The following is a 14,438-nucleotide window of genomic DNA, read 5'->3' as shown; positions in this document are numbered from 1 at the left end:
CATGGTAGCTGGTCAGACCTGACAAGAAAACAAAAAGGTGTTAGTTTGTGGTACTTTGTTCTATCTGCCTTTTTGGAGACTGAAGGTTGATACTCAGAATCATTACAGCAGAATTAAACACATTATCCAAGGTTGGAAACATAGAATGTGTGTAGAATGAGGTATATCCACTTGTAACATACCATAATATCTCCTCAGTTCAGAAGGAACATATACTTGTTCCCATAAAGACACCTCATTCATCCTGGAAATAATATGAGAAAAAAAATTCCTCCAAAGGAGGTGGTGAGGATAACCTTTCCTTAGAGTCAGAGTTCTGGACTAGTGAGCATTCAGGAGAAGAAGCACTGTCTCTTTCCCTTTCAGATCTTCTCTGACAGATTTTCTTCAGGAATTTCTTTACTGACATTGTCCTCAGGTAAGAATTTCTGAGTACCAGGATTAACAGCCTGTAACAATTGCTTGGCTAAGTCAAGAGAATCTTCTTTTCTAATAGACCCCATGTCTTCAGATGAACAATGTCTAACCTTTTCTCTTTACAGGTAACAACATGGAAGATGACCTACTAAGAGATGGAACTTCAGCCATGACAACAGGCATCTTTTCCTAGCTACCCTGAGAAACATTTCCCAGAGTGTCTCCCAGACAAAAAGAAGATGGTTCTCTCATACCTCAGTCAGACACTGGAACAGGCCAAGAGGATGTTGCTGACCTCTGGTTCATGATGGCTAAAAGGGCTACACCAGAAGAACCCAGAGAAGTAGGTGAGTGGTCTGAGTAACAATGTTTTGGTCACTACAATTTCACCCATCAACAGCTGAGGCACTGAGCCTACAGAGGTGGTAAGGGTTCTTTATTATTTTGTTTCTTCTTCTTTTTAGGTACAGTAAACCAAAGAGTACTTGCTTGAAAAAGTCACATTCTGACCTTGTCTTGCACATTGCAGCATATATCATTCTTGTGATTTTGTACAGTTGTTAAAACTCATGCAAAGTTAGACACAAAATCATATCTCCCTTTTAACTTTTTAGCAGATGTCTGTGAACCAGGGTTTTGAAGATACCCTAACTGCTCTGGTAATAAGAACTGATGCGATACAAAGTGCCTAACCAAGGCAAATGAAGAGTTGTTAAATAAAAATCCTCTTCATCCTTGCTTTGTGTCATATGATGCCTTCAAAATTCTGGCAGAAATCATGCACCAGAATATGAATCTACATGTTACTTATTTGTTAAAATTGGCAATCCCAGACCTGTGTAAAAGGATTTACTAACGATGAAGGAAAGTATATAATTACTTATATAAATTGTTGAGCAGTAGCTTGGTTATAGGCTATATAACCTGGTCATGGTGCTACATATTTTTCTTGTAAAATCCACATAGATCTTGTTGTAAAATCCACACAGGTCAAGCGCTTTCGTCAGAATGACTTCTTCAGAACATTCTGAAGAAGTCATTCTGATGAAAGCGCTTGACCTGTGTGGATTTTACAACAAGATCTATGTGGATTTTACAATAACGTGTGGCAATCATTCGGCTTGTGTGGATTCTATCTTCTACCTTTCCACTTCAGCGTGGTTAGGTGGTATTTCGTGTTTTTTGGGGACTAGTTATTGGCTTGGAAGTGGCTGTTTTTTTATTTTGTTGTGCTTGCTGCTTTCCCACCTTACTTCTTTTTACATATTTTTCTTAATTTCATCATGTGCTTCACGTTTGTAGTTTATGCAGCTGTTATTATCCATTCATTAATATATTATGGCTATATACACACTTGTCCTATACCCTTTTGTACAGACAAAACATCACTAAGGAGCATGATGCTTCTGTCCTGATTTGGCATGTCTTTAAAGTACAAGTTTCACAGATAATTAGATTGAAAGTGGCAAACTGGAGATTAGTATGAACCATGAGAGCTGGCAAATTTTGCCAACTCCAGAAACACTTTTTAAGAAGGCTGAAAAAAGCTAAGCTTCCTCCTCATATTCTCTCCACCTTCTATAGAAGTGCAGTAGAGAGCATCCTCACCTGCAACTGCATAGTGTGGTTTGGAAGTTGCACAGTTACAGAAAAGAAGGCACTACAAAGAGTGGTGAGGGTTGCAGAGAAGGTAACAAGTTCCAGTCTTCCAGCAATACCACATCTTTATTCTGCAAGAAGGATCTGAAAGGCCATCAAAATAATACAGGACAACATGCATCCTACACGTGGACTGTTTAAGCACAGCGGGCAGGAGATATTGCAAAATCCACTGCAGGACTACAAGATTCAGTAACAGTTTCTACCCTACAGTAATTAGACTTCTGAACTCAGGCACTAGTCCCAGGGGTCTGGACACATAATAAGTACATTTTTATTTATGTGTGCAATATATAATTACATATATTCCAGGTAAGTGCAGTATTTATTTATTATATCCATAGTCAGTATTATTTAGCTCACTCAAGTGCAATATTAGACAAATAACTTAAGAACTGCAATGTGTGTTTTGTACTATTTTAAACAGGGCAGTTAATTTAACTCAGGGGAGGGCATTTATTTGTATCTGAGTGTTGTAAATGTCTCTGCTCTCTCTTGCATGTATTGGGAGTAGTATTGTATTTGTTATTTATGTTTATTGCTCTAACTGTATGTATTGTTTTCACTTTCCTTTGTAATCTCTTGAATTGAGCTGATGCACAAAATTTCATTTAGGCTACACGTGTAGTTTTAAATGACAATAAAGTTTACTTTGTCTTTGACTTTGAAAAAATCTCATATGTAGATGCAGATAGAACACATTCATATATTCATAAAACAGCACTCCACTCACGCCTGAGGAAAATAGTCACTGTATTCAATTTAAAACTAAAAAAAAAAAAAAAGACAAAAACATCATATTTGCTAACATCTCCTCTGCATTCTGCATAAGTAGTCAGGGAAGGGACATGCACTGGGTGCAGCATGGTACGGTCACCTGCTTTCATGAGTGATGCTGTTCCTCAGTTATTCCTGTCCTCCCATCTTCAAGTAGACAGCTGCTGTTAGGTTTGCTAGGTACTTGGCCTCCACAAGCGATTCATTAACAGGAGACATTCCCCATAATGTATTCCTCAGGTTCCTCTTAGGAGAGGTGAGTAGGCAATGCCACTTTACTCCTCTTACTACACCACTGACTCCTTCACCACACAGGCTACTATTTAAACCCAGGTCAGCTGGGCCATAGTCAGTGCTCAGTTTAATCTGGCTTGTGCAATGACTCCCTAGGGTGCCATTCAGGTGTTTACTCTGGAAAGGTGTCTGTGCAGTCTTCAGTTGTGGCAGTTTACTGAGCCACTAAATAGCAGACTGTGTTGCCTGTGTACATGCTGTCAACACCAAAGTGGAAGACCGGTCGATATAATTGGAGAAAGAGTCGTACTATGAATGAAATATTACTGCGGACACAAAAAAGGCCTTAACCTTACTTAAAGCAATGTGGCCTAGAGCACATAGCTTAGTGATACCAGCAAAAGCTTAGGCTTATACATATCTTATAAAGTCACTTCGCTCCAAAGTTGACAGTCATATCTGAACAACTTTTGACTCGATAAAGAAAATCAAAGGAAATATGAAACCATTACTAAATATGCGATAGATCTACACAGGCTGCTGGAACAGTGCCAGTTTTAAAAGACTGAGTGAGACTTTCAGAGATAGAAGATGACTGGTATACATGTTGAAAACACAGAAAAAAGATTGCTGGTATAATCAATGTTGAACATAGACAGAGTGTTACAAATTATGGCAAAGAATGTCATTGAATAACAGCAGTAATTAAATAACTGTTCTACTAACAAGTCATTCACTAAGCCTATTTAGTGACTTCTACATTTTCAGTGATGCATAGTTTCATAAGTGTGCTTATTTAAAGAAACATAATGTGTAAAGTAACATACAAACAGAAAATGATTGATTTTAACAACTGGCTTAATTTCTGGTGTCATTCAAAGGGGATCCAGTACCTAATAGCCTGGGATGACAAGACTGACAAGCCACGATGCTTTGCCAGAAATTGCCTGCATCTGTCTCCCTTGGGCTTCAGGCTCCTGGCAAAGGCTCTTGCCTACCCCATAGTGCCTTTTTAGGCAATGCCATGAGGTCAAAACTACCAACATGAAAATTTCATCAAAACGTAAATTAAAGGTCATGCTGTTAAATGCAAGGAGTCTAAACATGAAACTGGACTCATTGCAAGCATTATTAACCCTGGAAGAAACTGACATTTGTGCAGTCACAGAAACCTGGACCAAAGCTGCGGAGAGCACCCCAGCCATACCAGGTTACTCATCCTATCATTTACTCAGACTGCAAGCCATGAGCAGTAAAACAAAAGGAGGTGGAGTTGCAATATATATATTTATTTATTTATTTTACATTTGTTGACTGGAATTGTCTGACTGAGCTGAAGAGCCCTATTTCAGCGGAGGCCTGGGGAGAAAAGCTCCAACATATTATACAATTTTCATTATAAATTAACATTAAACAGCAATGTTACAGGATTATTATAAGGCATTAAGTAGCAATACAATGATATACAGTGTCAATAATCAGGAGTATAGCATAACTATTTCAAGATGTATAAAAAGAAATATGCCATTAAGATGAGTATAGTTTTTGGGGTAAGTGGTTAAAAAACCCAGTTTTATCATGATGTAGTGGCATGAAGGCAAGACAATTACAATAGAATGTTTCCCTGAGGCAAATATTATATATATTTATATAAATATATAAAAGACATACACATCTCTAGGCTGGTCAGACAGTATGATGCAAAGGAAATACTCCAGGTGCAGTTAACAATTGACAAGGCCCCTATTCAAATTATAGCTAGCTACAGGCCTCCAAGTCTGATTCAAGATGCCCACTCCACCTATCTGGACCTCTTCGAATCTATCAAGATTCAACCCTTTACTGTGATCCTGGGTGACTTTAACTATCCAACCGTAGTTCGGAAGAAATACTCATGCCAAAACACAAATGCCCAGAAATTCCTTGATTTTGTCAATGCAAATGCCTTGGACCAGTTGGTTGACACCCCCACAAGAGGTGAAAATATCTTGGACTTGGTATTAACCAACATGTGTAACCACTGCAGCATCCCTACAGTGTCATCATCCATAGTAAGATCCAACCACAAAGCAGTCACTTTCAAAGTCACCATCTCCATCAACCCCCCCCTAGCTAGGGTCAAACAAAAAAAATAACTTCTCCAAAGCTCATTACAACCTCCTGAGGGAAGGTATAAACAGCTTCACAGCCCTCTCCCCTCCACAGAAACTGGCATATATGTCAAAACTTACACCAAAGTACTATATGAGAATTTATATAGCTGCATGGAATCAGGTATACCAGACAGGATGCAATCCTCCACCTGTTTGGTGTACATCAACAATAAATAAACTCTATAATAAAAGGAAAACATTGCTGTCCAGGGCCAAGAAGGAGCAGGTGTCTAACTGGAAGCAATTTCTCCTTAGTCTAAACAAGCAAATAAGAGCTTTAGTGAAATCCTCCAAAGCAAACTTCGAGTCCAAACTAGCCACATCTACTAAAGACAATCATAAGGCTTTCTAAACATATGTCCGCAATCTCAAGGGAAACACCCAGATCTGCTCAGAACTGGTGATCAAGGACACCACATACACAAACCCTGTAAATATAGCCAACCTGCTGGCAGACAGGTTCAGTGAAAACTTCACTCCTCTGTTCCCCCCATCAGTAAAACAGGACATCCCCAGTACCTGCCACCCTTCCCTTACCTCTAGGGAGCAAGTCATCACTGCCCTCTCAAAGGCAACAAATACAGCCTCCATGGGACCTGATAACATCCCAGGCTGCTTCCTACATGAACTCAGGCAGGAATTTGTAGCCCCATTAGGCACCCTATGCAACCAAAACCTGAGTACCAGCTTTGTCCCAGCCGAGTGGAGGACAGCTACTGTCATCCCTTTGCACAACGGTAGAGTGTCTACCGATTCAGGAAATTGTAGACCCATCAGCCTAACTAGCCTGATCTGCAAGGTCATTGAGCAGATTATCATGGATCTCATTAACAAGGATATTGGAAACCTCAAGGCACTTCATCCCACAAAGTTTGGTTTTGTCAAGGGGAGGTCATGGCTATTAAATTTGGTTGACTTCTTTGAGACAGTCACCAAGGCCATAGACAAAGGAAAGATGGGGCACAACGCCTACCTTGACATGGCCAAGGCCTTCAATACTAATCCCCAACCCTATTCAGGTATAATAGATAAACTCTCTCAACTAGGCATCAATCCATATGTTACCAGATGGGTAGTAAACTGGCTTACTGATAGAACCCACCTAGTCAAAATAGGGGAAGCCACCTCAAGTAGTAGACCCGTAACAAGGAGTGTACCCAAGGGATCAGTCTTGGGGACTCTGCTGTTTGGGATATACTTCTCAGAGGTGCAGGCCAAATCTAGTGGGCTATGGCTGACCAAGTTTGCAGATGACTGCAAGCTGGGTGCTGTCATCAATTCCCCTAGTGATGTGGACATCCTCCAAGAGGGTCTCACCCAAACAAATGACTGGTGCCAGAAACATGGCCTCAAAGTGAATTCCAAAAAATGCATCATCATCATCCCTTTTGGGGAGAATGACGTCCCCACAAATTATCACATTGATAATAAGGCTCTAAACATGCAATCAGTTGTGAGGGACTTGGGAACTCAGGTTGATAGCAAACTGACTTTTGACCACCATATTGCCTCTGTTGTACCGAAAGCTTTCTACATGGCCCACCTCATTAGTAAGGCTATCTCATCCAGGGACAAGGTGATCATAGCATACCTGTATTCTTCCCTTATAAGACCAATTATTGAATACAATGCCCCTTTTGGCATGTACCTCGCAAGTCCATGCAGCAGCTGGAGAGACCACAGAGACTCCTCACCAGGAGAATCCAGGGCCTCAAACATCTACCCTACACAGATAGGCTAAAAGCCCTGTCCCTCTACTCAGCCTCCTACAGACTCCTCAGAGGTGACCTCTGTCTGGCATACAAAGCAGTTTCAGACCCTGCCCTGATGGGACTGCTGCATTAAGCAAGTCAAGCTCCGCTCGAGTTACCCACACATGATACCTCAACCTGGTGTGTGACATAATAGGACTTGATGGCGGGACAGATTTGTGTCCCAGAGACTCCCCCTTTTGTGGAATAGACTCCCTGTCCACGTAAAGAAGAGTACCCCATTAAACCTTTTTAAGTGCAACCTGGATAACTGGATGGGGAAAAGAAAATACACCCATGGGATTGGATCTATATCATAACATCGAAGTTCAAACACCGAAGCATGAAAACATCGAACAGTCAGAATAGCAAATTTTTTCCCAGGGAAAAAATTCGCTATTCTGAGAAACATACACACAGCACAAACACACACAAAAAACAGCCATACACACACACTTAAAATCCTACACCTAAACTAAACTTTACATACAGTACTAGCTATCCACTTATCTTAACCCAACCCTAAACCTAAGGTCCGTCACTATTGCACACTCACCTCACCCGCACCCTAACCCTAACTCACTTAACCCACCCTCTAACCCTAACCTAAACCCAATCGCACACTTACCTGACCCGCGCCCTAACCCTAACTCACCTAACCCGCCCCCTATCCCTAACCTACACACAGTCGCACACTTACCTGAACCCATGCCCTAACACTAACGTGCACACAACTACACACTTACCTGACCCGCTCCCTAACTCATCTAACCCGTCCCCTAACCCTAACCTACACACAATCACGCACTTACCTGAACCTGACCCATAACGCTCCAACATATCGAACACTGAAAACAGTGAAGCCACAGCAACTGCCCACCAAATTCTTTCCCTGGGAAAGAATTCGATGTCCTGCACCCTCGCTGTTTTCAGTGTTCGACATTACGGGTTTGATATTATAACATTCCATGTTAGAGAACTTCAATGTTATAATATAGACCCATGGGATTCCACCTATGTCCCTGCTGGACAGTGGTGTAGGGTGCTGACTTGTTGGAACATGGGCTAAATTCTTGGTTAGGCTTGTAAGTGTCTCAGGCCAATAGCCTAGTAACGTCTTATAATCCTATCATCCTATGAACAATGACTGTGTTGACAAAATGAGTAAAGGACAAATGGGTAAATGTAACATCAACAGAATTCCTGTAAAGTTGTTTTTGTACATAAGGTAGGCAGGCCAGAGAGCATGTCTGAGTTTCAATCTGACATTTATGATGACTATGAATTGCAGGGTATTCAGGATTTGGAAACACATAATCTGTCAATACGCCAGTCCAGGCACACATGGCATAGTATGGCAACCCTTAGGGATAGGCAAACAAGGAAACTCCCTAGGGTACCATTCAGTTGAGCAGCATTTTTCTTGAATTTTATTTATAGGGATAAAAAAGCTGCTGTTAATGCCATGCCACCCCTGTTTAAACCAACAGTGGTTGCTGTGCCATATGGGGAAGACAGTTTTCTGCTTTGTGCCACTCTTAACTTAAACAATCAGTGAATAGAACCTTCAGGATTCTCTTATTGCTTGTTTTCATAGTGAGTGAGATGACAAGAAATAGAAGTAGTAGGTGAATACAGAAGTCCATAGATGGTGGCATCCTGAGGAACTACAAGGGAATTCTGTGGTCATGGTGCAGCTCACTCAGAATGGTCTGCATTATAGGAGTATGCATTTTTTTATCTTCATAGGCAACCAAATGCCAGGGACAGTGAACACAGTTGTGCAGGACTAATGTGGGTTTGTATGAATCACATGGGAATATTTTCCAGTGGTTGGATGCTGTGTCTATGAAACAAAGCTGAAATAAATTATTCTACTTCTACTTTCTACGTCATTCCTTCACTCCATTGAAATCAGCCATCTGAGAGGTAGAAAGTCAACAAAGTGGCTATAGCTGCTGGGAAGAGGGTACTGGCTGGGGATGAAACTGACTGGCCCTACTGTATGTATTCAAGTTTAAATGCCATTCTTTTGGCTTGGCAGGATTAATATGTATGAGTGTGAAAGATGTTGGAATAGTTTATTGTGGCTACAGTCTGTGTAAAACAAACTTAAAATACATGACTGTCACCATTTGTTTATATGAACTGGGGATTGGTTGGTTACATTGCCAACAAACTGGCTAGAAGTGCTGGGTATGAGGACTGTCTGTGCACTAACTTTGTAGGTTAATTAATTATTGATTTGGCTTTCTAGGACTAATGTGCTTTGTATAAAGTAACTTGGAATGTTTTATTTTGTCTACTTTGTATTTGTGTAAAACAAATTTGAAATGCTTTACTGTGACTATTATTTATTATTAAGTACAATCAAAAATCTGAGGTATATACACAATCAAAAAAGTGAATGCCATGGCCGGATAATAGAGCTGTTTGTGGATGTAAATGACAGAACCTGCTATCATTTGCTCAGGTTAAACAGTCATTAATCTAGTTTCCATTACTAGTATACATATGGTGTGTGTGTGTGTGTGTGTGTGTGTGTGTGTGTGTGTGTGTGTGTGTGTGTGTGTGTGTGTGTGTATGTGTAACCAAGTTGAAATATATTTCTGTGGATATTTTTTAATCACATTTTGATATTGGAGAAGTCAACAAAGTTGCTGTATCTTTTAGTACTGGGACTGAATGGGTTGAAAATTACTGGATCAGCTGTCATTGCTGAAATTCCTTTCCTGACTCATGATTTTTGCTCAAACTATGGTTGGATTAAAAGGTTGGGGGGGAAATCTATAAAATACAACTCAGCACATCTAGAACGCCATGGCTTATCAGGTCTTAGGAGACCCAGATCCCCAACTTAATTCTAGTGCTTCCATAACAATCATTACAATGCAGTCTTGGTCAGTTAGGTTATATTGAAATGGTGAAGGAAAAAGCTGTAGAGTAAGACAAAGTATGAAAAAAGAAAGAAATGAGTAATCTATTTGGAGGGAGAACATGAAAAGAGAAGATCGGGGGCACACTTGTGGTGGTGCAGGGGGTGGAGAGGTGTACATCAGAAGATGCCACGGAGTTCTTTGCTTAGGGTTCAGTTTTATTTAAGGATGGTGCTGACACACAACTTAAATAAGATGATTCTGGAGCTAAGTTTCACATGAAGCTTAAAAATGGTCAGTGATATTTACCCTTTTTAAATGACTACAGTAAACTGCTTTCACATATTGCATTAAAATTATGCCTTCTCTGTGCATCATATATTGCACATGCACAGCAACACGCAATATTTAAATGCATGTCGTAAGTTCTCTGACTGCTTGCTTGCTTCTATCCAGGAATGGACAACTTGGAACTGTTTCCTGGTTGAACTATTGTGTTGCTTCAGCACTGGACCAGAGAACTGCTTTATAGCATGAGGTTTGAATGCACAGAGCATTCTAAGTATTTGTTGGATAAACTTCTAATTTGCACCAGAGAAATAGTGGGTTTGTGTGTGTGTGTGTGTGTGTGTGTGTGTGTGTGTGTGTGTGTGTGTGTGTGTGTGTGTGTGTGAGTGTGTGTGTGTGTGTGTGTGTGTGTGTGTGTGTGTATATGCTTTCTCAGGCTGAAATACCTTGCCTACAGAAGACAAGAGCCTTAATCCTCTATACCAATTTACAGACTGCTCACTTAGTCAGTTGTGCTGAAATGGGTGTTTGTCTTATATTGGTTTATGAATTTTGTTAGATTGCTTAATGGAAAAAATATCTTAAAACCTACAGGGTTGCATTTTCAAGGTATGTGAATTTCAATGCATTTTCAAGGAATGTGAGCTTCAAGGAAAGAGAAATTTACTATTCCTCTTGCTAAGTCTGTTTTCAATGTGCAACTGTTTTGTTTAGCAAATGGCCATCACTGCTTGTGTTACATGCTCTCAAAACAGAGTTAGTAGCACAACAGGTAGCATAATTGCCTTTGATGCAGAAGACTGTGGGTTCTAATCCCTCATCATGTAGATGTTTTGCTGATGCTATAGTGCACTTTAAGGTGTGTGAGACATGTTACACTCCTGAGTGTAACCTTTTGGATTAGATATGGAGGCCTTATCTACCTGTGTTAAAAGTAGGTGCTGTGAGATGTTTTATATCCACCTGAGCTATCAAAGAGAGTAGGATGGAAGATCCCTAGTGCCGTGGCCAAATTTCCCCCAGTAGTATAAATACCAGCAAGGGTCTCTTCTGAAAAGATGTTACTAGCCTAGTGGGACTAACTTGGTCAACAAAGGATATTTAAATTAAAAGCTTTAAATGAAATCCATAGCTCTGCCTTCAAAAGTAAAAAAGGAAATAGTATGCACACTGACAGTTCTGAGCAGGGTTTATGGTAATGGGTTTGGGTGAGACAAATAATGTGACACCGGAATGACTTTGGGGGGGGGGGTTCTTCTCCGTTCCCTTGCCTAGGGCCTCATTTGATCATGATTTGGCTCTGGTAGTGAAGCAGAAGCAAATGCACTCTTGCTCAGTAGGTAATGTATCTGGCATATTGGAGTAATCATGAACTTTTTTTCAACTTATGCAAACACAGTCAGAAGATGGCCACCAGAAAGGCAGCAGCAAAAGACATTCTTAGCTACCTGAAGGCACAAATCAGCATACGTTATTTTTTTAATTAAATGAAATAAAACAAAAGTTAAACCAATACAAATTATTCATTTGATCCCAGCTTATATAATTATATTATGCATGTAATACCTAACAAGGCACTACATTACCATCAAAACAAAGCAAAGGTTGGGGTGATTCTTCTCATCAGCTGAATATGTTGAAAAGAACACTGTGCCAGGAAGTAGAATAGCACAGAACTGTGATATCTGCATGCCTCTCAACAGTTCCACTACATTAACTGAAAGTAACCAGATAGTTCTACAAGTAATTTGGTAGAAGACTGTAAAGTAAAGGATGGTGACTTCATCTAAAAGAAAAGCTAATGTTTTTGTCTTGCACCATTCATTGGGAAGATTCACAAATTTCATTGAGAAATCCATCATATCTACTTCAAAATATGCAAGACTGAATACTGTATATATTACGGCAATAAGGTAAGCATTAATGTTCAAAATACGCAAGAGAGTATTAATATCCATAGAGATGCTTTTCCAAGAATTTCTGCATAATTCTAACCTTTTAAAGGTGCGTGAAAAAATATTGTAATATTGCATACAATTGCCAACACTGTTTCAAAAGAATCAGCACAAAAACAAAATTAAAATTAGCCTTGACATACAGATAAACATAAGCAGATCACCAGATATTTAACTGCAAAGACTATCCATCAAAAATGGAGGCATGATCATTTTGTCTACCACAGAAGGAGAAATGAGTATTCAAGCATCATAGAAAGTGGATGATATTCCACCCAATAAAGAAGAATGGATGACTGTTTCACCTACCATAGATTTAAGGTTGATATACTACCAGCCATAGATGGATGGATGACTGAGCCCATGGTAGCATCCATGGATGGACAGATAGTCAGGATGACTTGAGACCATGGCTGCATCCACGATGACCCACTCAACTTTAAAATCATTGTGTAGGCCTTTTCATATTAGTGCCTTCAAGCCAAATGATTGTTACATTTCTGCCACCATCTTCTAGGTAAGGGACTCTTTTTCCAGCATTCTTACCTACTATTCCTCTTACTGTCTACTGACCACTTGTTTTCCTTTTTGCAGGTCATTACTCAGGCAGCCATCAAGTTTTCTTCTTAGGTTCCTTAGCTCTCATTACCCCTCTGGCTGTCCTGTCACAAATTCTGCTGTAGTGGAATTGCAATACTTTGCTACTTGGTGCATACAATGCTTCACATTACCCTAGTTGCAGTGTAAGGTGTTGCTTGGCAGTTCTTTTATGTGACTTAGCCACTGTTTCTGGTGCATTCTCAGCTTCCATTAAGAGAGACTTGCAGGATATGCTGGGTGCCTTCCTTTGCCCAGGATATTGAAAATTACTCTCATTCACCCCATTCATCTCCTACAAGTCTGGGTAATTAATCAGTCCCAGGTTGTCTGGGTCACAGTAATGGTTTTGTACCACTGTGTCTGCCAGCCATCCAGCCACTTGCCTTGTTAGAATGATTAAAAAAATCCACTTAGTCAATTCAGACGATATATCATAGGTGTCTGATATTAACTAAAGGTCATTTCTGCTACAAAGAACTTACTCTGGAGAACATAAACTCCTTTTACCTGATTGCATCTGGTGACAGGGATAAATAATTGCTTTGGACTTATTTGTATTTCAGGATGATGTCATCTCAAAGTGATGCCTTGAAGCATTATTTATGAATGCTAGTATAAGTATTATGTTTACTATATTTCCATTGCCTGTAAGTTGTCTTTCAATGAAAATGATATTCCAGTTATGTCTACATAAGCACACACAGACAGACAGACACATATATAATTATTCTAACCCTAGACTGCTAAAAAGGTATAGAATAAAAGCACTTATACAAAGAATGCTCATTAATATTCTAAAATATGCACATTGATTGGTCAGCACAATCACAGTATCTGTTCTAAATTGAAAATTTCCCACAGGAAAAAGTCCATCTTCTCATCTAAACCATAGTGGCTGGACAGATGATATAGCTATAAAGATAAAAAAGAGACAAGCTTCTCACTTTTAGAAACCATCCTTTATGACATTTTTGTCTCCCCTTTCTTGTTATGCCAGTGCTACTAATTTGTAATAAGATAGAACAAGTAGGAAAGACACAAATGTTCAATAGGGAAGATTAAAAGAAGATGCCTTCTCTGTCTCCTCCCCTCCATTTCACGGATGTACTGTGCAAGCTTTTGTATATACATGCTGTACTCATACACATTACCTCAACAGCTGGCACAAGAGGCAGACAAAAACTTGAGTACCATCATATAATGACATTATTTAAAAAAATGATAATTTAATTCTTAATTAATGTCATTGTATAATAGCACTAGTCCTAGTGTGTGTGTGTGTGTGTGTGTGTTTGTGTAATGAATGCAAGATTTACCCAGGGCTGATTCATGCTCATGAACAAATGACACCAAATCTGGATAAATTCTGCATTACTCACACCCAGTCATGGACTACTGGTAAAAATATCCCATACTAAGTATGATTACTAAAAAAATCTATAAGTTAATAAAATCATCTAAAAATTTCTGCATGTTGATTAAATCTTCCTAAAAAATGTGAACAAACCAAATGAGATTTACCACAGCATAGGCTAAAATGTTAAAAAAAAATAATAAATGTTAATGCTAAATAAGCGAACCCTATAGACTATAATGGCTAAATACAATATGCATAATAATCATGACAATAATAATAATAAACACACAACACCTCACACAGCTATCAAAGCTTATAAATGACTAATACAAACTAGTTCTACTACAGGCATTGTAGTCCCAAGTGCTCGA

This window comes from Protopterus annectens, chromosome 3.part0, assembly GCF_019279795.1.
Source record: "Protopterus annectens isolate FY-2018-M chromosome 3.part0, PAN1.0, whole genome shotgun sequence".
NCBI lineage: Eukaryota > Metazoa > Chordata > Ceratodontiformes > Protopteridae > Protopterus > Protopterus annectens.
Note: the sequence above shows the minus strand (reverse complement) of the source record.